Source organism: Tupaia chinensis, unplaced genomic scaffold, assembly GCF_000334495.1.
Source record: "Tupaia chinensis unplaced genomic scaffold, TupChi_1.0 Scaffold146177_1, whole genome shotgun sequence".
NCBI lineage: Eukaryota > Metazoa > Chordata > Mammalia > Scandentia > Tupaiidae > Tupaia > Tupaia belangeri.
In genome coordinates this window covers 1,079,249-1,103,444 of record NW_006206032.1, presented here as the reverse complement: position 1 = coordinate 1,103,444, position 24,196 = coordinate 1,079,249, and the positions used below count along the sequence as shown (strand labels likewise).

The following is a 24,196-nucleotide window of genomic DNA, read 5'->3' as shown; positions in this document are numbered from 1 at the left end:
GAGAAATCACACCCCTCCCCCTAGGTGGTGGTGGGGGAATGACCATGCTACACTCCCTTCTCCGTTGTCCTTTCAGGATTTGTGGCACACACATGTCCTTGGTGTGTTTTTAAGTTGCCAGGTCCACAACTCGAACCATGTAGTTGACCATATGGGATCCAGTACCTTAACCACCATGCCACCTGCTGGTTCCACATTTTCTTTCAAGCAAAAGTATCTACTTTTCTTATTAGTCTGATAGTGTCTTCCTTTTGTTGACTTTTGCTTCAAAACGTCCTCCACCTACCTTTGAATGGAAAGTAACAAAGAATCCTTCCATTGCTCCCACCACACTCCCTATTTCTCCCTGGAAATTCAATATATGTAGTTCTCCTATGGGAAAGGAAGGATTGAATGTAGATTTGCTCATAATATTTTATATAGAAAGTGATACATCTCCAAACCTAACCCTTGCTTATAGGAAATGACAATTTAGAGGGAAACCAAGACCATACGAAATTAAAGAAAATTTTGACTACAGGGCACGTATCAAAGCTAAATTATTTAAAACCAAATGTTCTTTAGCTTGTTTATTGGTATTAACTTGAAAGAAATGTACACATACACACATGCACACAGACTTAAGACTGCTTTCTAAAATCAAATACATTTCCTGCCTTCTTCTTTCCTCGGTACTCTTATGACCAGTCTATTTATAGCCCAGGAAAGGAAAAAGCTCCACAGGAGGCAGGAAAACTAAGTTCAGAAAGAATAGGAGGAAGTGTGTCTGCCATTTAGCTAAACAACCTTTAATTCATTGAGCTCAAAGCGTAGCAGCTTCACTGTAGTTGTTAGGTATAAACAGCTTGCAAATCTCGATTTTTTTTTCTCTTCCCACTTTTGAACTGGATTTGGGCAATGGAGGTGATAATAGCCATTTAGAAGAGAGAACAGGAATCTCCAGGTGTTTAGACATGTTGAAAAGAGACTTGCCAGGGGTTGATGGAGCAGAAAGTAAAAGACAGTTCAATACAGGGATGAACTCTAAATGACTGCATATCTGCAAGTTAAGGTAAGGCTCATTTTAAGTCTGTCTATTGTTGTGTCTTAATGCATGTCATATGCTATGGACATTGGCCACAGACAGGGTGCCTGACCTGAGTTGCAGATGCTCATGTAACTTTTCAACGGGCCTTGCTTGTGTCGCTGCAGAAATATAGAAATTAGCCTCAATTTTGACATCTTCAGTGTTTAGCAATAAATCTTTTTATAAAATTGTAGCCTTAAGATAACTTTATCTTCACTAGCTTTCTTCAGTTTCATTATCGTTGGAGGACTAGATAGCATAAATAATTTCATTGATGACTACTTGTGAAAAAATAGTTTTTGGTACTTGCCTGTTTGTTGTTTTCAAATTCATCTACCATTTCTTTGATAAATACTGGCTTAGAATACCTTGAATAAATAGGTCCTGAAGCAAAAATTGACAGTTACAAAAAAGTTATTTTAGATAAAATTTAAATTTTATGTAAAATTAAGTGAAGATAAAGATTTCTTTTTTAAAATACAAAGATACTTCTGGACAATCATTTCTCGAGCAAAGAAGAACCTTCTGGAAGCATTAACACAGCACTCAACAATTTGCAATAATAGAAACTGTTCATGGTGATTATTTACATTTAAATTATTCTTTTAAAACATTCCCTTAGCATATATTTTCCCAGTGCCTTGAAAAATGTCCCTGGGTTTGGAAGTGCTAAGGTCGAAAGGAAATGGATTAAATCCAAGAACAGTTGATGCTGCCCACAAAAACTTGGATAGCTCCTGGGGACATTCCAAATTCTTTTAACATTCCTTGCCATTAAACAAGTGCGTTTGTTTAAATGCTGCCCCATCTTTGCATCCACTGCTGATAATATCCACAGTCGTGTCTTGGAGTAAAGTGATTAATGTTACCACAATGACTAACAAAGGAATAAGGTTCTGATGGTTAATTAAAAAGGAAGAGCAGAAGGAAACCAGCGTTGTTGTTTTGACTTATCCCTATTTGAGACTGGTATGCGTGGACTCTGTCACAAGAAGATAGTAAAAACTGGAAGTCAGAAAAGCTGAGCCAGCCAGAATCTGCACAGGAGGCCGGGACTTAGGTCTGGCTCAGAGTAGATCTCAGCGACGTTTCTCTCTCCCAGGAGAATTTAAGGGTTTTTGTTGTTTTCAGATTACAAAATTATAATCCATTTCATGAAAGTGCAAATCGGTCGAATTTTGTTAATAGAAAGAGGATGATTTTTTTAGTTGAATTTAAGTTGTAAGGGAAAAAAAGAAATTAATCTGGATAAGTAAGGTTTGAAGAGACCAAGAAACAAATATTCAGCTGTTTTCTGGACACGCCACTGGTGCAAATGTTATTACTCTGGTAGGGTGAGTTCTAAGGTAATTTAATTAATCGTCACCCCATGTGGCTCTAGTGACAGAGATGCTTATAGCAATCCTGATTTCTATTCATGTTCAATTCATCCCCTGCAGAGCTTCAAAACAATTGTCACATTTGACATATTCATGTTTGCATTATAAGAATAAAAGTCTTAACACTACTTAAGATTTAAGCAGTCGATAAAATTGTGAATTTTATGTTATTCTAAGAGCATATTTTTTCACTTGTAGAGTCTTATTGATGGTCACTGGTTTTTGAATGCCCATAGATGATTATAAATATACTCATGAGATGCCAATTATTTAAAAGCCAGTTCTTGGGAATGGCTTAATAATTCTATAGGTGTCTTGATTTATTGTATTTTCAAGATACTGAGAGTATTTTAAATTAGAATTAGCTGGAGCAGCAGGTGGTATGGCGGTTAGGGTGCTGGACTCCCACATAGTCAACCAGGGTCTGAGTCCCAGATCTTGAAGCTTGCTTTTTCATCCCCACCCCACCCCCCATCTCTGTCTGGTCAAACTAAAGAACAAGGTTAAAATTAGCTAATTTTGAACAATAGTCATTGTTTTAGTTTTTTGATTACTTAAATAAAACTGTATTATCTTGTTTCAAGTAGAACTCCTACTATACGTTTAGTGTTTACATAGTATAGCCATCCCTGGTCTTCACATTTAAATATAAGTGAAATCACGTTATTGAAAAAACATCATGAAAAGCAGCAAGAAATTTAGGTGTCATTGAACAAAACCTACAACTTGTGGGAGTGCTGAAGAGGAGTCAGGGAGACACATGCCAAGGTCAGGCCGCCACACTCATCTGGTCTGATACTGGGTGGGGAGGGCTGTTGCATGCTGGGCTTTGCGTGTCTCTAGGCCCCTTAAATTTGGATTATTGACCTATAGAGATTTTCTTTCTCCTCTCATCTCCTTATCCCCATACCATCGGTCTGTAAGTAGCACTGCACCTCTAAAACACATTTACTAAGTTCTCCTACATGCAATGTCATCTCTACCCTTGATAAACTTAACATGAAGTTGAAGAAAAGGAATTATATAGCACACACAGCATCCATACATCGAACCAAAGTCATGATGTTGATCATGAACATCACATAAGGAAGACCTGATCCGAGTAGACTTCATGGAGGTCTGAGGTTGAGGTAGGCTTTGGAGAGCAGACAGAGATGTAGTGGGTACACAGAGAGAGAGAAAAGAGAATCCAGAATGGAACTTTGACCTGGGCAGAGACAGGAATGCATGTGGTGTACCTCAAGAATAGGGTTGCTAGATGAAATGCAGGATTCCCAGATAATAGAAATCTCATATAAACATCTGATGCTATTTCAGTGTAAATGCATCCTCTTGTATGGTGTGTGGGGGCACCTATCACAGGGGATATACTTATACAAAGATATTATTTATTGTTTATCTGAAAATCCACACGTACCTGCATATCCGGTATTTTCATTTCCTAAGTCTGGCAACTCTCTCAGGGAACGCAGAGTCAATCAGCTTGACAGGAGCAAGGGCAACTTGAACAAATGGAGCAAGAGAGAATTGTCTGGAAGAGGCCGGGGTCAAACTGTGGTGGGACTGTAATGGCAGACTAAGGTGATAAAATCTAGTTTAAAGATGCCATGGGGCCTCTCAGGGAAATGACATGCCCATTCGAGGCAGGACTTACTGGGGCAAAGAGATCAGGTCACCACGGCCTAGGCTTTGATGAAAATAGAACGAAACCAGGCAGAGACACATTAGAGCACAAATTGACCCATTTTGCAAACTAATAGGATATGATTATAGGAGGAGAGGATGTGTTAAAAGAGATGCTGTGTTTTATGATCCATTTAAAGAAATGGCTATAAGACACCAGGATCAGGAAGTTAGTGAGGGAGATGAGGGCTTGGGTTTCAGGCATATTAAATTTGAGGCAATGATGGACTAGGCAGGGAGAAACAGTGAGTGTACACCTGAAAATGGGAAACAGCTTAGGAGGGAGGTGAAGATTGGAAATATTAACAGCAGCCAGCAGTCATTGAGCGTTTACTATATATGCTAAGCCTTTCTCTCCATTATGCTATTTAATGATTACAACCTTCTGTGGGCAGACCCCTGTGTTAGCCATATTTTATACATGAGAAGTTAAGTAATGTGTCCATGATTACGTATCCAATGAGTGACAAATAGAAAATGGAATCCAGGAATCCATGAGGCCAAAGTCCAGGCTTTTGCTAATCCCCATGGAGCATGTTAAATATCTTGCTCTGGATTCACTTTTTCCACTTGCAGATATCAAAGGGCACCCACCCATTATTCATACTATGACCTAATTTTATTTATTTATTTATTTATTTATTTATTTATTTATTTATTTATTTTTGTTACAGAGTGTGTGCATTCACCAGAGAGAGAGAGAGAGAGAGAGGGAAAGTGACAAATCACACACACCCTCCCCCAGGGGTAATGGCCATTCCTCAACTCTTCTACTCTCCTCTTGAGATTTTGGACACGCGTGTACATACACCCAGTGTGATTTTCAAGATGCTGGGTGTGGGACTTGAACCATGCAGGATCCAGTACCTTAATCTCCACACCACCTGCTGGCCCATCTAACCAAATTTTAAACTAGATTCCTGCTATAGTTCCTAACTATAGCAGCCCTCATAAAATTCTGCACCTTTTAATTAAACTCTCTGAGGAAATGGGCATAATTTAAGAATAGCTATTCACAGAGATTTTCTGATTTATTTCCTAATTTTCCCCCCTCTGTGCCATGTTTTTTATTTCTCCTTATCTGATGAAAAACAGGCTAAACCAAGGGAAAACAAGAGGGTGTTAATGTCTTCTCCCTGTCCCTGGCTGCCCTCTAGTGGCAATAACAGCTAACTACCTTTAGCGGAGACACCACCGGCGGGGTACCAGAGCCTAGCTCATTGAGAATCTTTAGTATCACCCAGAAATCACAGCCTCTACAGAATCACCTGTGGGCTCTTAGTTTGGAAGCTCGTTATACTAAAAATTAGGAGATTCTGAAAAAAAAAAAAAAAAAAAAAAGACTTCACAAAATTACCTATGTCCTAACAGCTAGTTGGTCCGAAAGGCATTTTGAATAGATCAGTTTCAGATTTATCTTAAAATTTCTAATTAAAAGTTTCACTCGTTTACTCCTTTAAAAAGGCACATATTGGGGCCGACAGGTGGCGTGGTGGTTAAGGATGACTCCCACATGGCTGACAGTGGTTTGAGTCCTGGACATGGCTGCTTGCTCTCTCACTTCCTCTCTCCTCTCTCTTCCTCTCTCTCTCTCTGTCCCTGTCTGGTCAAATTAAAATAAATAAATAAAGCTAAATAAAATAATTATTTTAAAAGGCACATATATCATTTCTGGTTATTAAACTTTTAATGCGCACATGTGCCCTCATTGTTAAGATTTCCAGACCTTTTATTCTAAATATATACTTCAAAATATACAATGTCTATGTTTAGTAAAAAGTGAAAAGTCCATGTTTTTGGAGTCTATTCTAAAAAAATCATAGATCCAGACAATAAAAAGTAATTTCTATTGCTGATATTTTGGTGTTTAAATTTTGAGCTCTTAATTCTTTTATATATCCATATAGGTTTTTAAAACAAATGGTATTGTGGGAACCAGCCGTTAGCATATATGACTATGTCGCTGGACTCCCATGTGGTTGACTGTGGTTCACGTCCCGGACCCGGTGGCTTAAAACTCACGCCGGGTGCATGTGCGTGCGTGCCCAAGATCCCGAGAAGAGAATGGAGGAGAAGGGATTGCGGCATGGTCATCCCCCCTGGGGGGTGATTTCTCGCTTTCTGTCTCTATGTCTCTGTCTGTCTGGCGAGTACACACGGCCTATAGCAAAAAAATCTCTCCAAGAAAAAAAAATGGTATTGTGTCATATGTATAAAACTCTGTCACCTCTTTTTTCAGTTAACATTTACAATGAATAGTTTAAATGCCACTAAATATTTTAATGTAACTTAACGGCTGTATAAAATTCAAAATTGTGGAATTATTTAAACTTCCTTTACTTTTATACATTTAGGATAATTACAGAATGCTGTTACAAAGAGAGTTTCTTTTTTACTTTTTATTGTGTCCTATAGGAAAAATCTCTCTTTAAAAAAAAAGAAATTCTGATTAGTTGGGTAATGGTGATTTTTATTTTCTACTTTGTCTCCAGGATAAAGAAGCACATACTACTTTGGTAATCAGGAACAAAACTATTAGGCTGTTACAAGCGGAGCGCTCCGTCTGTTCTAAGGGCTAACAATGTTTGTGCTAATTCAGCGCCATGGACGGCCTCTTTGCCCAGTAAAGAGCTGTATCCTGTTTGTGACAGCATAATTCATTGTAATGGGAAAGATTATGATGCACTGGCCTGGTCTGTGACTTCACTGTATTCATCAGCAACAGGAAACAAAGACACACACTTTTTTTTTTTTTCCGTAATTGTTTAGTAATAATTGACAATTGGAGGAAATGAATGGCAGAGAACAATTATGAGCAGACAAGATGTTCAGCAAATCAGACTGGGAAGTGCAAGGGAGCCGGTCTCAGCTTTATTCATGCAGTGATTTCAGAACATTACAAAGATATTATTGTTTTGTTCTCAACCTCCTCCTCCTGAAATCACTATTGTTTTTTTGTTTGTTTTTTTAACCAGAAGTTACACAATTCTTTGCTGGCAGCTCTGACCCCCAATATGTTTTTAATTTGGTAATCCAGTAATCCCCACAAGGGGAATTTGGTGCCAAACTTTACGTTTATTAACATTCAGGGTCAGTGCGAACTCCTCGGTGTGCACCTATCCAGAAATGAGCCTCAGTGATATTGCCGATATGTTTCCTGCTTCCGACCAGCTGCCTGTTGTCCAGACATAGGATCTTAAAATGTTTATTTTCCATTATACTTACATGGATTTATTGATTTTCCATGAGATAAATCCTAGTCTTTATTGTAGCAACAATGGGTGGAAAAATAAAACAACAACAAAAACTCAAAATAGGTCAATGCATGATACATTATGCAGTTTCCATGCAAGGAAATGGGGATAATTAATAACCCTTTAGATGAAAATGAAGGCTGAATGATCAATCAGGAAGCAGTGAAGTAAGGCAGGTATGCTGTAGTCACATTTGTCTCTTCTGGTGACTTGTGTCGGTCGTTGTCTGAGGTATTGAAATTCTTTGGATGGATGAAGTAGACATGCATGGGATGTTTTAACTTTGACTCCAAGTCATTTTCTCCTCTGATTAGCCTGATTCGAAATAAAGTTATGCCGCAGCTCTGATTTCCAGTCATGAACACTATGTAGGTCATGCTATTTATTGTGGAGGCCCTAGACCAGCACTGTTGAATAGAAATATAATATGGGCCCAAAATATGAGCTACGTAGGTCATTTTTTATATTTAAGTGACCACATTAAAATATGGAAAGCAACAGGTAAAATAAATATTAATATAGTTTATTTATCAAATACATACATATTCGAAACATTATCAGTTTCAGCATGTGATCAACATATAAATTACTGAGATATTTTACATTCCCTTTTGCTTAATCTTTTTCTTTTTGTTTTTTTTTGTAATCTTTGGTCTGTTAAAATGCCCTTTTATGCTTACTGCATGTGTCAATTTGAACTAACCTTATTTCAAGTACTTCATAGCTTCAGGTTCCTCGTGCCTACTGTATGGGAGGGACAGTGCAAATCTAGACAGAAGAGCTACCCACAGTAACATAAATAATATTTGAAATTTGGGGCTGTGGGATACGACTATCAGAACTCAGTCTTCTCCATTTGAACATTGAGCTGGCCATGAATAGGCATCAACTAAAACTGAAAAGTTGAAAAGCAAGCAAAGCATTGGCAGTGTGTGAGATCTGACCTGGTTGGACAATAGGACTGTTCATGTAGGCTGGGTAACTGGATTCCTTAGCTGAGAATAAAGACAATAGAGGTTTCAAAAGTACTCCAACATGAAATCTGGATTACATGGTTGTAAGATACTTTATCCTGATGTTTTCAAGCACAGTTAGGCATAGATTCTGTTATGCAATCTACAGCTAAGATCCAGAAAGCATAGCAGACATTGTGCTTTTAATAGTGCATAAAACTTGGTACAAAGAGAGAAATACTTAGCAATTGAAACACACACACACACACACACACACACACACACTTGTAACATTGTGACCACTGGCTGATGTCTTTTTCTGCATGTTGCATTGTCTTATTTGAAGGGTAGGAAGTATGCTTCAATAATCTTGAATAACTCCTGTGCCCTGGGGACTCTCATGCCAGTCAGCGGGGTGATAAAGATAGCTTTGTGTGCTAAATATGGAGGCACAAAAATAGCACTCCTGGCAATGGATGAAACCAAAGACACTAAAAGTCCTTTTGGCCCCACCAGCAGCAGAGACCTGGGAACTTGGGCTTCTGAAGTCCTGGCGAGGACTGGCAGCCAACTGGAACAAGCCTGTCTTGGGTTCGTTTCTTATTCCATGAGGGTTTGGTTATAAAGCTAGATTTAAAGCAGTCAGAAAATTCTAAAATCAAAAGAGAAGTCAGACATTTCAAATATAAATAATGACCCTTCGTGGCATGAATTACGAATTGGTAATACTCCGAAAGCTTGTTTTTAAGAATTTCCTTGGCCCTCTGAATTCACTTTCCAAATTCCCCACAGAAATAATGTTAAAAATAGTGATTGGGTATGTGCACCTGAATTGCCATGTATCTACAAATGAAATCATTATATTGCATTTACAGTATAGTTCATTGCTATCATTAATTACCTTTTCTATTATAAATAGTATAGATTAGTAAATGACTACAATGTATTTACAGTGAAATACAATTCTTTTGTTCTTGTTTTGTAAGAAAGGTTTTTACCATAAGACAAGTGCACTTGCAGAAGAGACAGACCCTGAGAAGAGAAGTGAAATAACCCTCTACCAGAGACGGCCACACCACAATCCCTTCTCTTCCATTCTCCTCCTGGGATGTGGCCGCACACACACGCGAACACACGTGTCCGGTGTGATTTTTAAATCACTAGGTCTGGGATTCAAACCTTGATCAGTCATGTGGGAATCCAGTGCCTTAACCTCCAGGCCACCTGCTGGACCTGTGAAATATAATTGTTAATGTGTTTTATGCCACACATTAATGTTAATAATGATGTTACATTAACATATTAATAATACATTAACAATGAACCAAAACAGATAACACTGTATCAGCTCACAGTCACCTTGCATACAAGGCAACAGATGCTGGCAGAGAATCTAGGAAGTGCCAGATACAGCATTGATTTGGGGACAAGTCTAAGAGAGAAATCAATTTTTTTTTTGTCTATTAATGCTGGCAGAAAAACAAATCACTAAAGAATGAGGAAATAGGCCAGCCACGGTGATGCAGTGGTTATACAGCACTTCAGGAGGTCCCGGCCACATGAGAAAACCCTGGGTTCGCATCCTGGGTCTCCCCGTGCATCATGGATGTGCACGCGTGTGGGTGATGCAGGCTGATTGAACCTGGGGGTGGGATCCTGTTGGGGTCTCTGCCTCTCTCCCTGTTTCTTTCTCTCATGGAAGAAAGAAATAAAAATAAACTAAAAAAAAAAAAAAAGAAGAAATAGGTGGAATTCTTTTTAAGGGGACCACCTTATCTAAGTGTTTAAAAAGGCCTTTTAAAAACCCATATCTAATTTAACATCCAAATTTTGGACCTGCCTTTTCTGTAGGGACAAAATACCTTTTGTTTTTTCACCACGCAATGGCTTTATCATTATGATTATTATTTTATAGATTAAATCATTATACATCATGTAGCTTGTAGAAAGAATTTAACCAATAGGAAATACACCTCAGACCAGTCCAGTTGAAAATCCTATACACATTATCATCAACAGGTGATAATCTATTTCTGAGGAACAAAATATGTGTTTTGTTTTGTTTTGGTTTTTTGAGAGGTTTTTGCTAGAGGGTATGTGCGCTCACCAGAAAGACAGAGACAGAGAGGAAGAAAGTGAGAAATCACCCCCCAGAGGGAATGGCCACACTGCAATCCCTTCTCCTCCAGTCTCCTCTTGGAATCTTGGGCACACATGCATACACACCCAGTGTGCGTTTAAGCCACCGGATCTGGGACTCAAACCGTGGTCGACTACATAGGAGTCCAGCGACATAGCCATTACTCCAACTGCTGGTCCCAGAGGAACAAAATATCTTTAAACTACTCATTTTTTGGTTTTTGTTTTGTGGTTACTTGTCTTTATGGTTTGAAATAACAATAAATACAGTCACAACAAACATAAATCATAATACTTCTATAATGCTTTAAACATTGTAAAGTAAGTTTATAATCTGTGTAATTTGTTGATTTTACGGTACACAGTTGATGAGAGTACACAGTGCAAATGGTTCTATTGTTTTCCCAAGCATTCTTTTTTTTTTTAGTGATTTCTGATTTACATATAATCATTGTACATCTTTGTGGAGTATAACAGGAATACAGTGTGCAATAATCAGATCAAGGACGTGGACAGATTCATCTTGTTGACATTGAACGCTTCATTATGTTGTGTGCATCTGGTAATCTCTCCACTAGTGTTCCTTTGTGTGTGTCGTGAATGTCTTTTTACTCTTCTGTGGTATACTGTCTCATAGCCTACTCCCCTTGTTACACATAACCGTTAGAATGAAGGGCCAGCAGATGGAGCAGTGGTGAAAGCACTGGACCCCACATGGCTGATTGTGAGGGTCTAGAAAACATGCCAGTTGCATGTGCGTGCCCAAATTCCTAGAGGAGAGTGGAGGAGAAGGGATTGCCGTGTGGCCATCCCCAGTGCAAGGTGATTTCTTACTTTCCCTGTCTCTCTGTCTCTATCTCTCCAAGGAGCACACGTGCCTTATGGCAACAACAACAAAAGTTAGAATTAAATACATGGGCATGTGAGAAAGAGAATTCTCCCAAATTATTCAGTTCTCATGAAGGAAAGAGCAGGAAGGACCAGGGACTGAGCTTCAAGAAACGGTCATCTGCTGTCTCTAGGTTGGGGAAAAGGAAGGGAGGGAGTACGTGCACGTGACCTTCCCTTAAGAATGTGCTTTCCAAGCCAGTTTTTGTATCTTAGTGAGTGCCGTCAACTATTGGATCCTACATATACTACCACTGTGTGTGTGTGTGTGTTTTCCTAATCACTAGAAAGTGAAGAAGGAGTGACAAAATCAAGCACTAACTGACCTTCAGGAAAGGTTAAGAAGTCTGGGCTGAGTGGTGCCACTGGCTGGTTTTATTAGCAAGAGAATAGAGACCTGCAAGCTAGCTGAGATTCTGTAGCCTGAGGAACGGGGTCATGAGGCCAGGCCACGATCTGTCTGGAACACCTTCCTAGACTCTCTTCTGCCTGGGCAGCTGTATCTCTGGTACTGCAGGGCCACGACAAAGACGGTAGTCTGTGTGTGCTTCGTGCGGCTCGGAGAGGTGGACCAGCTCTGGAGCGTGCTTGTCTGTTTTCTTTCTTTCTTTCTTCCTTCCTCCCTTCCTTCCTTTCTTTCTTCTTTTTCTTCCTTCCTTCCTTCCTTCCTTCCTTCCTTCCTTCCTTCCTTCCTTCCTTCCTTCCTTCTTTCTTACTTTCTTTCCTTTTCTTTTCTCTTTTGAGATGGCTGTGTTTTGTTCCTCTTGTCTCAGCCTCCCAGCTGGACTCCAGGCACCACTCCTGGCTCTTTTTTGGGTACAGTGTCACTGTGTTGTCCAGGCTGGTTTTAGGCTTATAATCCTCCTGGCTCGGTCCCCTGGGTTGCCGGTGTGACAGGTATGTCAGGCCTTTAAGTGGGACCAGGAATGGAACCTGGGCCTCCCATGTGGTCCCAGCCTATGGAGCACGGCTCCTTAGCAGCGGCACCACTGTGCGGGCCTGCACATCTGTGTTCTCTATCTGAAACCATCCCCACCCCACCTGGCCATTTGACTCGTCCTTACTCAGTAATGCTGCTCTCACAGTGCTTTTGCTTCTAGGACATTTTCTTAAAAACATCCACATTCATTTTGCCCTGGCAACTCCCTCCAAACCTGTCCGAACCTGCTGCCCCTCTAGTTACCTGATGGGAGTCTGGGATTTCACGGCCGAAATTCTCCATGTGCTTTCTGTCACACAACACTTTCATTTTCTTACTGCTCTTTCAGATTTTAAATGCATAAAATCCGATGCTCTGTCTTTAGTCCTACTGAAGGGGAAATGTCAGAGCTTCCTAAACTTTACACTCACTTTTTTTCTTTCTTCCTTCCTTTCTTCTTTCTTTCCTTCTCTTAATTTTCCAGAGGACATGCACACTTGCTGGAGAGAGACAGTGGCAGTGGCAGGGTTGGAGGGAGAGCAGGTAAGAAAGCATTGCCCATGGGGGATGACCACGCCCCAACACTTTCTCCTCCACTTCTCCCTCATTTTGAGATTTTGGACACACACACGCACACACACACACACACACACACACACACACACACACACATCCAATGTGTTTCCCAAGCCACTGGGTCCAGGACTTGATCTATGAAGTCAGCCATGAAGAATCCAGCTGCCTTAAACACCATACCACAGGCTGGCCCCTCTACACCTTTACATTTTAAAATGTAAAATAAACTTTCTAAATGATGAAGTGAACAACCCCCTTTCAACTTGTGCTCCTCTTGATCCTGGCACCATTTCTATCTAAAATTTTCCTCTACTGAATTCTGAGACGCTACATTGCCATTGTGTTCTTTCAGTCTGTGGGAGCATGTTCCCCTCTGCCAAAGGTAACCATTTACCAAAGGTCATTTTCTTCCAGTTCTCTTTAAATCCGTTCTCCCTAAGATACCTTGTTCATAGCATCAGTATGTAAATAACTCTGAATTTGCTTATGTAGTTGCAAGATAATTTTAGTCCACATTCTTGGACCAGGTGTCTAGCTGTCTGCAATATGTTCCTCCTTAATGTTCCATCATCACTTCAACCTAACACATTAAAAAAAAAAAAAAAAAAAACAGCATGAAAATCCTACACTTCTTCCCTCATCCACTCACCCCGTGTTGCTCCCTTGGATGGTGACGTCCTCCCATCCAGGTTAGAGCTGGCTTCCCTCTGCCGTGCTCTCCACCTCTCTGTAACCCAGTCGGTTGTTCTTCCTGTTGGACATGTCTCCCATCAGCTCCTCCCTTCCCACCACCACTGCGTCCATACTTTCTCCTTCATACTTATTCATAGACCCTCAGTAGCTCTCCAGCTGGTTTCCTTCCCCCAGGGTATCCCCCTCCCACACACTCAACTTTACACACTCCTGAGGGAATCATCAGTCTGTGAGCCAGGGACACTACCTGGGACCTTGGCCAAGTTGCAAGGAACAGAAATATTTTCAAAGTAGCTCTGTGTGTTATAAGGAAAGTGGTATCTTATGGGAGTGAGAGAAGTGAGGTTGAGATGAGGCAAGGGCCTCCCCTCACAGACTAGCTGACCATGGACCTGAGACCATGCCTACGAGAAAGTGATGGTTTCCCACCTCCACTCCCCTTGAAGGCTCTGCCTTTCTCTCCCTCCTCTCTCTCCTCTCTCATCTCTATGTCCCCTTTTTCTTTATCTCTATCTGTGTCTCAACAGTTTTCTCGACCTCACCATGCACAAGGAGTAGGAGGATGTCTAGCAGCTCCTCCGTTAGACTATCTTTATGTTCATGCACTCATGATTAAATGTTTCACTCTCAACTTCTAACTTCATGGTGAAAAATATGATTGCTTGGGGCTAGCAGGCAAGGTGGCTAAGGCGCTGGACTCTCACATGGCAGGTCATGGTTCAAGTCCTAGACCTGGTGATTTGCTTTCTCAATTTCCCTCATTCTATCTCTCTGTTTCTCTCAGATCAAATTTAAAAATAATAATAATAAATAAAATTAACCAAATAATTCTTTTTAAAAATCTGATTGCTGGGAACCAGCAGTTAGCGTGATGGCTATGTCGCTGGATTCCCACGTGGTTGACCGCGGTTCGTGTCCCGGACCCGGTGGCTTAAAACTCACGCCGGGCGCGTGTGCGTGCGTGCCCAAGATCCCGAGAGGAGAATGGAGGAGAAGGGATTGCGGTGTGACCATCCCCCCTGGGGGGTGATTTCTCGCTTTCTGTCTCTATGTCTCTCTCTCTCTGTCTGGCGAGTGCACGCGCCCTACAGTGAAAATCTCTCCAAAAAAAAAAAAAAAAAAAAGATCTGATTGCTCAAATGGTGTAAATCTGCTTTGGTTCTCAATTCCATGTCTAGCCATCAATGCCTTTGGGAGTGAAGTCGTAGTAGTAATCCTGAGGTTGGGGACAGTTCTTAGCAAAGAAAGATTGAGACCTAAAAGCTGTCTATTACACTTGGCTGGGATGAAAAGCTGTGTCTTTGGATTCTTAGTCCTATGTGATCTTTTATTTCAGCACCTCGGTGTGCAGTACAGAGTCACATATTCCTAGACAATGGGGCTGGTAAGGACATTGGAGAGCTGCTGTTTACAGGCAAAGCACTGCATTGATGCTCATGGTTTCCTCGTGTCGCACCCACGGTTCCCTGCCCGTCAGCCCCAACATGTGCAAAATCGATAGAGCCTGGCAAGCACTGCCAAACACGGGCTGCTGGCAGGAGCCATGTGGCCTCCTTTTGGAATAAGACTAAAGAATTAGCTTCTGGGAAGAAGTTTCCATCTGTTTCCTGAAAAGATTGATTAGAACTATCTATTCAGCTTTGCAGATTCTGTTGTAAGCAAGGATGGATTGCTGTCTGGCCTGGGTTCCATGTAGTTTGAATTTATCAGAGGAGTTCTAGCTCTAGAACTCTAGGGAAGGATTTCTTACCTCCAGGCTTTCTGAGTAAGGGAAGCAAGGAGGCCCTGGATATTAGCTGCAACCTGCTCTGAGTGTCTCAATTCAAGTAGGAACTACTGTATCCTTTCTTTTCTTTTTCTTTTTTTTTTGAGAGTTTTTTTGCTATAGGATGTGTGCGCTCGCCAGAAAGAGAAAGATAGAGAGATAGAAAGTGAGAAATCACCCCCACACACACCCCCAGGGAAATGGCCATGCCACAATCCCTTCTGTTTTTTTTCACCTCTCGGGATCTTGGGCATGCACGCACACGTGCCAGGTGTGAGTTCAAGACACCGGGTCCAGGACTCGAACCACGGTCAACTACGTGGGAGTTCAGCAACATAGCCATTACACTAACTGCTGGTCCCTGTATCCTTTCACTATACCAGCCAGGTACCCATTAAATAATCTCACATCTATTTCATTTACTGTTTTGCTAATATTGCAGTGTGGAAACATTGATTTTTTTGTTAGTTTTTTTAAAAATTATTTTTATTTATTTAATGAGAGTAAAAGAGAGAGAGAGAGCTGTAAGCACCTTCAACCAGGTCCTACAGCATGATCAGCCCTAAGCCCTCCCAGCCAGTCAGGATCCTGGGTGTGTATCCGTCAGTTACAGGTTGACCAGGGAACCAGGTCTGCAGTTCCTCCACACGGATAAGCATCGCTTAAGCAGTGTGTTACCACTGCGCCAGCCCTCTGGCAAACTTGTCTGTCTTTCCCTTCTCCCACCTTCTCCCCTCCCTTTAAAGTCAGTTTTCTCTTTGTTATTTTTGGTACAAAGAACTTTCTTTCAATTCATTTCAAGGTTTCAGGAAAGCAGTTAAAGGAAGTCAGGCTGTGGGGAGACATCTGATTCCCTTATCTATACATGCAGCCCTATACCTGTGATGCTAAACTCATTAAAAATGGATCCAACTTTTTGTTTGTTAGTTAATGATAGTTTTTATATTTTAATGGTGAGTTTGGACAATCTGCACTTGTTTATTGAGGCATGAATGCTACATTTTATTTTCTGTTCATTGTTCATTTACATTTGCTCTTCCTTTGTGTATTCTTTTAGATTTTTCAGTATTTTTTATTCCAACATCCACTCACCCCTGTAATTTAAAAGTTATTCAATTTCTTTTGTTTTAGTGGCTATACTTAGTTTTTAAATTTATACTTGATTTAACAAAAATATGTTATTAAGGGCCAGCAGGTGACAGGGAGGTTAAAGTGGCTGGATCCCACATATCTGACTGCTCAGTTTGAGTTCCAGACCCGGTAGCTTGAAAATCACACCAGGTGTGTGTGTACGTGTGCAGGGGCACACAAATCCTGAGGGGATAGTGAAGGAGAAGGGATTGCAATGTGGCCATTTTCCCTGGAAAGGATGAATTCTCATTTTTCCCCTGTCTCTCTCTGGCAAGCACATGCATCCTATAACAAGAATAATTTTTTAAAATACTATTAATATCATCAATCTTCTTCTGATTATTATAAAGACCTTAGAAACTTTTAATACTACTCTTACTATCCCATCTTCCATATTATTACTGTTGAAAAATTCAGTTCTACTCTTCTTTAAAACTTTTATTGAGGCATAATTGGCAGTTTAAACTGTATCTATTTAAAGTATATAATCTGATGGTTTTTTTATTTAATTTTATTTATTCATTCATTTATTTTAATTTTACCAGAGAGAGAGACCGAGAGAGAGAGAGAGAGAGAGAGTGAGAAAACAAGCCACCAGGTCTGGGACTCAAATCATGGTCGGCCATGTGGGAATGTCTAGCATCTTAACCACCACACCACCTACTAATCTCCTATAGTCTGAGATCTTGACATACATATACATCCATTAAACTGTCACCACAATATAAAAAAATCAGTTTTTCTTAAAAAAGTGTTTATATATATATACATATATATACACACTTCAAACATAGCCATAACTGGTTGCCCATTTATCAAAGTCCACCAGCATTGGGCTAAGTGCTCTACATTAATTGCTTCTGTCGCTTTCTTTATTGTCTTTAAATTTTAATTATAGAAGCAATACAAGTTTGTTATTGTACTGAAGCTACCCAATACTAAATACTAATGAATGTACTCAGTACTAAAATGAATCAAAAGAAAAGACTTGGAGCCTTTTTTTCTTTTCCTGAAGGGTGGATATGTTTATTGTTTGTTGTCGCTGCAAATATTTTCTGTGTATTTGAGAACATACAGTATTGTAATAAAAATGGGACTAAATGCATAGCGTTTTTTTCAGCTCACTTTTTTTTACTTAATACATGAAGGTCATTTTTCCATTTCATTTTTTCATGATATATATACACGCATATTTATATAGATCATGCAGATATATATTTATATATATTATATATAAAAATAAAATCGAATGAGTGCATTGTGATTTTATCCATCTCACCTTATTTTTAGGTTCTTTCTCTTTTTCTCTCTCTCTCTTTCAAGTGTGTTAATTTATTTCTCCTTCTGAAAGAGAAGAGAGGGAATGGGAGAGGAACCCACAACAAGGTAATTACACTGCTACCTCCCTACTCCAGCTCCGCCCCAATCTCAGCCAACCTGAATCACAAGCAGGTTTGCACACACCTGACAGAGGGGGAGGCATAGGCACCTGAACCTAGGACCTTCCCACGTGAGTTAACCTTGTAGAGCTTTGCATTACCATTGTGCCACTGGTCTCCCTCTAAGTCTTACATACTTTGCTAGTAACTGAACGGAGAATGAGAATCCCGGTTTCCAGATCGCCAACATGCATCATTCTTACCATTCACTACACTGCATCTCCTACTAGTTTGGAAAAGGATTTAAAAAGAACAAGTTTTCTTATGGTGGAATTGTTAGGGGAACTATTGGGACTTTTCAGTCAATAGGAGCCTATGGAAATAGAAAGCAGGTGTCATACTTTGGGCAATTTGTGTTTTCACCTGGCCTCCACTGAGGACACTAATGTGAACACTAAGGCCTATTTATAGCAGGTTACTTTTGAGCACCCTGAGGAGGTTGTGAAATAGCTGTCCATCACAGCCAGCTAGAAATTACTTGCCTGCTTCTTTACTCTGAAGAAAAGGACACAGACCATCTGGGCCAGTAAGTTGGGTCTAAAATTGTACTTATGTTTATTTTGCTTAATAGATGTGTTCTTGAATACTATGAGTTGAATTTTGGTTGGTCGAATGCCATTTGTAATGCACTGTGTACACGGTTCCCGCAACTCTTTAAAGAGAGGCTTTCTGAAACAAAGAATGTTTTGGTAACATGAGCAAATTTCCCGTAATTTATACCGAAGATAACTTATTTTTAATTTTCTTTCAGTGCTCAGTTGTTTGTGTCTGAGTATGTTGGCTGGTGTAGTCCTATCAGGTCACAGTAACATGGTATGTAAGCTGTTAAAAATACAGACGAATGTATTCCAACTTCTCACTCCAAAGCTCCAAACCAAACTATATAGTGAAGCCATATAATTCAGAGGGGGTGGTTTGACGTAAGATCATCTGCAAGGAGCCATGTAGCTGTAGATGTTAGGTGCTCCTGATCCCTATGCTTTGATCGTAGGCATCATTCCTGCCTCCCTGAGATGGCATATGGAGGAGCTGGCCCTGGGTTGCTTAAGGACACAGCCCAGCGAATAAAGTGAAGGAGGGCCTCATTCTTTATTCTCACCAATACCATTGCCTGCTGCAAAAGTACAGGTAAATGTATTTTGTCCAACCTTCACATTTTCTTCTTCTTTTGCTTTTGTTTTTGCCAGAGGGTGTGTGCACTTACTGAAAAGACACAGAGAGAGGAAAAGTAAGAAATCACCCCCTATGGGAGATGGGGCATGCTGCAATCCCTTCCCCTCCATTCCCCCTCAGGAATCTGAGCATGCACGCACGTACACCTCGTATTATTTTTAAGCTGCTGGGTCCAGGACATGAACCATGTAGCCAGCCATGTGGGATCCAGTGCCTTAACCACCATACTACCTGCTGGCTCCACATTTTTGTTCTTAATATCAGGTCAGTTCACTTTTTGTTCATGAAGACATTTTCTTTTAAGCAACAAGCGATAGATTCCATGCCCGGAATGGTCTACAGAGTTCATGGAGCTTTTGTTGGGTACAGATAACATAGACTAGTTGGGGGTAAGTAGACTCCAATGTCTAACTTTGACACATTTTTGTCAGTTGGGTCAGGTGCTCTGTTTTTTAAATATATATTATTCTATGTGAAAAATAAGTCAACATAAATGACTTCCTAAATATGCTTTGTGGTATATAACTCTGAAATAAAATTTTAGTGGCTCTATGCTATAATCTTGACCCTCAAAATTGACATTTCTGGGAACCAGCAGTTAGTGTAATGGCTATGTCGCTGGACTCCCACGTAGTCGACCGCGGTTCGTGTCCCGGACCCGGTGGCTTAAAAATAAAACTCACGCCGGGCGCGTGTGCGTGCGTGCCCAAGATCCCAAGAGGAGAATGGAGGAGATTGCGGCGTTCTGTCTGTCTGGCGAGCGCACGCGCCCTATAGTGAAAAATCTCTCAAAAAAAAAAAATGGACATTTCTCAGGATTTTTAAATCCATGACCTTGCATTGCTTTTAGTTTAATTTGGGGAATGTTTGAGTTAAAAATAACTTCAGATGCTAGTTAAAGTGGGAAGGATAAATTTTTAACAGCCATGGCCACTGCAATAGGAAACAGAATCCTACAAGAATGGAATTCAATCTTAATTTGTACAGAAGTAACCAGGTGTTTAACAAGGAGAATGAGGGAGTAGGGAGAGGTCAGTGGAGGCTCAGTAGAGTCAGGAAACTGAAAAATTACAAAGGATTGGTCAGTGTAAATGTGATTTGGCCAGCTATGCTTACTAGCTGAAATCAAGATTCTACTGTCCCACAGAAACCCTATCCTCAGGTGTTGATGAAATGAAGAGTATGTTCTTCGGGCAACTGTGAGTTTTTGCCGGCAGATACTTTAAGTGGGGCTAGAGTCATTTTAGGAATGTGGCCTTGAGCTGTTGGAAACTGTGTTCGAATTTGTTCAAGACTTTATAGGGCAAACTATGTATGCTAGGATTTCTTCAAATCTTTATAGGCCAAGGTTGAGACCTAGTTTGGAAAGAGGACTCAGAAGAACCTACTTGGCTACAGTTTGATCAAGGGGAGAATCTTGGTATATGAATAATTTTGCAATCATACTAATCCCACTTTTGGTGGGATTATACTATGGAAATAAAAGGACTGGCAACTAAAGACATGTGTAAGGGTGTTTAATGCAGCATTTTTTATACAGGTAAAAACTGAGAACAATCTGAAAATACGTCAGTACAATACTGTAGAGAGGAATGCAGCTATTAAAGAGAATAAATTAGTGGCCAGGGGTGGTGCAGTGGTATTGCAACCAGACCCACCTAAGAAAGATCCTGGTTCATATCTTGGGTCCTCCCTGACTATGCTGGGTGCATGCCTGTGGTCTGGACCAGCTGAGGCTGGGAGTGATCATGGGTGAAGACCTTATTGGGGGTGCTTTTGAGTGTGCATCTTGAGAGAAAGAAAGAAACATAAAACGTTTAAAAAAGAAAGAATAAATTAAATCTATATTATTTACTTGAGCCAATATAGTGATTATGATACAGTAAGGAAAAAATTAGTTTATAGAGTAATGGGGTTTATGAAAAATGGAAAATTAGAACCCCACACATATATGTATGTATGTATGAGATATATCTTTCTACCCCATATTACATTTTGGAATGAGACAGAAAAAGATGCATGTTATCTCAGTGAGATGGGAACAGATAGGAAAGCAGAGTTATTAAATTTTTCTTTACATGTATCTTTGTGTTGTTCAAAATACTACAAGACAATGCACATACATTGCTTTTTAAATTTAAATCTCTTATAAAATAAAAAAATTACACAAAAGTCTTTCTTTTCTTATTTTATTAAAAGGAAACAAAACTATTCTTCAGTGTAATAATGTCATTACTCTGGCCATTGGCACATAAGTCTAAGAAGAATTTATAGGAACTAAAATATCTTTCAAAGCTTCACGATTTAGATCGATATTTCAATTGTGGTAGCCCATACTCATCTGCATCAATTTCTTGCTACCAGATGTTTCTTCCATCAGTCAATATTGGGCTTTCTTACATCCTCTGATCTATAGTAAGGATAAAATGCTCTCCTCTCAGTTTTGATTCCCTCGCCCAGTGATTCCACAGTTTGAGAAGCTTCACCCCAGTATAAATTGAGCTATTGCTTTCGATAATAAGAATGACAATCACAAACATGAGTCCAAAATACAACTTATTTAATTAAAATTGGGGGAAATTTATAAATTTTCCTAGTATCTTTTTTTCTTTTTTTAATTTTAAGTTTGCCAGAGGGCACATGCACTTATGGGGGAGAGAGAAAGAAGGAAAGTGAGAAAGCACACACACATGCACCTGTGGGGAATGGTTAGGCCTCAGTCCTTTCTCCTCCATTTCTTCCTACTTTGGGGTGTGTGAGCACACAGGCACACATATGCACCTGGTGTTTTTCCCAAGTTGCTGGCTCTCGGACTCGAACCATGCAGTTGGCTATGTGGAATCTAGGAGACTCAACCACCATGCCTACTCTGCTTGTGATTGCCTTTGGGTTTTCCCAGGAAGTCATAAGAAAAAAATATGTTATCTGAAATCTTTTTACACACAAACGTTTAAGTAATACCAAGCCTGTAAACAAAATACTGGGCAAACACAGCATGAGTAAATCATGGTGCTACATAATCGAGTATACAACAGAGTGATATTTTAGAAAAGCATATGGAAATATGGAAGTGAGGTCTAAAGCCCACGCCCTACAGATTTATAACCTAGAGGCTGAGATGGTTGGATTAAAACTTAAGCAAATAGTTCAGCACTAAGGCTGGAAAACAGGAGTTGTAGTTGGTGAATTTGGTCTGGATAATCTGATAATTAAAGTGAAGAGCGAAAATGATTAACTGAAACATTGGCATTGTTTAGAATGACAATTGTGAGCAGACAGATTTGGCATCAAATTAGCATGACTATTTAATTCTTTTGGAGAGACTTTTGTTATAGGGCATGTGCTCTCACCAGAGAGATAGAAAGCGAGAAATCACCTCAACAGGGGCTGGCTACACTGCAGTCCTTTCTCCTCCATTCTGCTCTTGAGATCTTTGTCATGCATGCACACACACCCAGCATGAGTTTTAAACTGCCAGGTCTAGGACATGAACCATGGTCAACCGTGGGAGTTCAGCAACATAACCATTATGCCATCTGCTGGCCCCAACATGACTATTTTATAACTATGGTCATAGAGTAAAAATAAATTAATTGAAGGACCAGCAGATGGCATAATGGTTGCATTGCTGGACTCCCGTGTAGTTGACCATGGTTCAAGTCCCGGACCCAGAAACTTAGAATTCATACTGGGCATGTGTGCATGCATGCCCAAGAGCCCAAAGAGAATGGAGAAGAGATTGTGGCATGGCCATCCCGTCTGGGAGGTGATTTCTCACTTTCTGTCTCTCTGTCCCTGTCTCTCCGGTGAGTGCATGTGCCCTATAGCTAAAAATCTCTCTTTAAAAATTTTTTAAAAATTAAATTCATCCATCCATTCATTCACTCATTTATTAAAAGAAATCATTATTATTGACTTTAGAGCCAATATAGATGAGTATGATGCACTGAGGGAAGAAATATATTTATAGAGTATGGAATTTTATAAAATGGAAAACTAGAGCCTAATACATATATGTATGTATGAGATATGTTTTTCTATCCCATATTGCAATTTTTTTTCCACTATAGGGCGTGTGCGCTCGCCAGACAGACAGAGAGAGACAGAGAGACAGCGAGAAATCACCCCCGGGGGGATGGTCACACCGCAATACCTCCTCCTCCATTCTCCTCTCGTGATCTTGGGCGGGCACGCATGCACACATGCCCAGCGTGAGTTTTAAGCCACCGGGTCCGGGACGTGAACCGCGGTCGACTACATGGGAGTCCAGTGACATAGCCATTACGCTAATTGCTGCTTCCCCCATATTGCATTTTGAAATGAGATAAAGATGCATTTTATCTCAGTGAGTTGGGAATAGCATCATCTTCTAGCCATGGCCAGTGAGCTGCAGTGTGAACCCGGAGCATTGAGTGGACTCAGACCTGTGCTGATTGATGGGAAGAAGTGGCAGCAGAAGCTGAGAGTTAGCATATGAGAAGACGAGAAGATTCAGAGTTCTAACTGCAGTGTTCCTGTGACTCTTATGAAAATCACATTGTGCCCCCACTTCCCACAGCGATTACACAATTTGAGGGGGGAAAAAAAGGTATTTACATATTTCCTCTATCTCATTTGTCCCTGAATCAGCTTTGTATTTTGTGTGTTAAAATAGTCACCATGCTGATGCCTATACGGAAAGGAAACAATAAATCTGAAAATGGCCCTAAAATTATTCTCTGCACACTAAGTGATTCTCAGAAAAATGCGCAGAGGCAAACCTCAGGATATTTATTTTTTTTCTAAAGGCGACTCTTGAAGAACTAAAAGAAATCCGGAAATAGTTGCAGCATTTGAGATCTAGATTCAGATTAACTTTACCACTAGTCTGCGGTTTATAGGGGTGAGAGCCTCAAAGACTAATGAAAGCTGCTGTCAAATCAGAGTTTTGAGATAAATCCACCAGGAGAAGCGTAACTGTCTAACTGCCTGGGCTAAGCAAGGTGTTTTGTGGCATGAATGCTGTATTTTTCCTTCTGAGGCTTATTGACTTCAACTAGAAATCTACTCTAGCTTAAGACATTGATTAAACAGAGGGGAATATTTTTAGAGAAAAATAGTGTGATAAAGGTAAACTTAAAGAAACTAAATGAGGTAAA

At 40.2% G+C, this 24,196-nt stretch overlaps 1 protein-coding gene across 2 annotated transcripts in view; it reads left to right on the top strand.

Moving 5' to 3' along the window:
- Nucleotides 1–792: 792 nt before the first annotated feature.
- Nucleotides 793–24,196, top strand: part of RASGRP3 (RAS guanyl releasing protein 3) — a 121,279-nt gene continuing 97,875 nt past the window's right edge. For both annotated transcript variants that reach the window (XM_006168798.2, XM_006168795.2), the window contains exon 1: nt 793–1,051. The gene's annotated coding sequence lies outside the window, so the exon portion shown is untranslated. The remainder of the gene's footprint in view (nt 1,052–24,196) is intronic.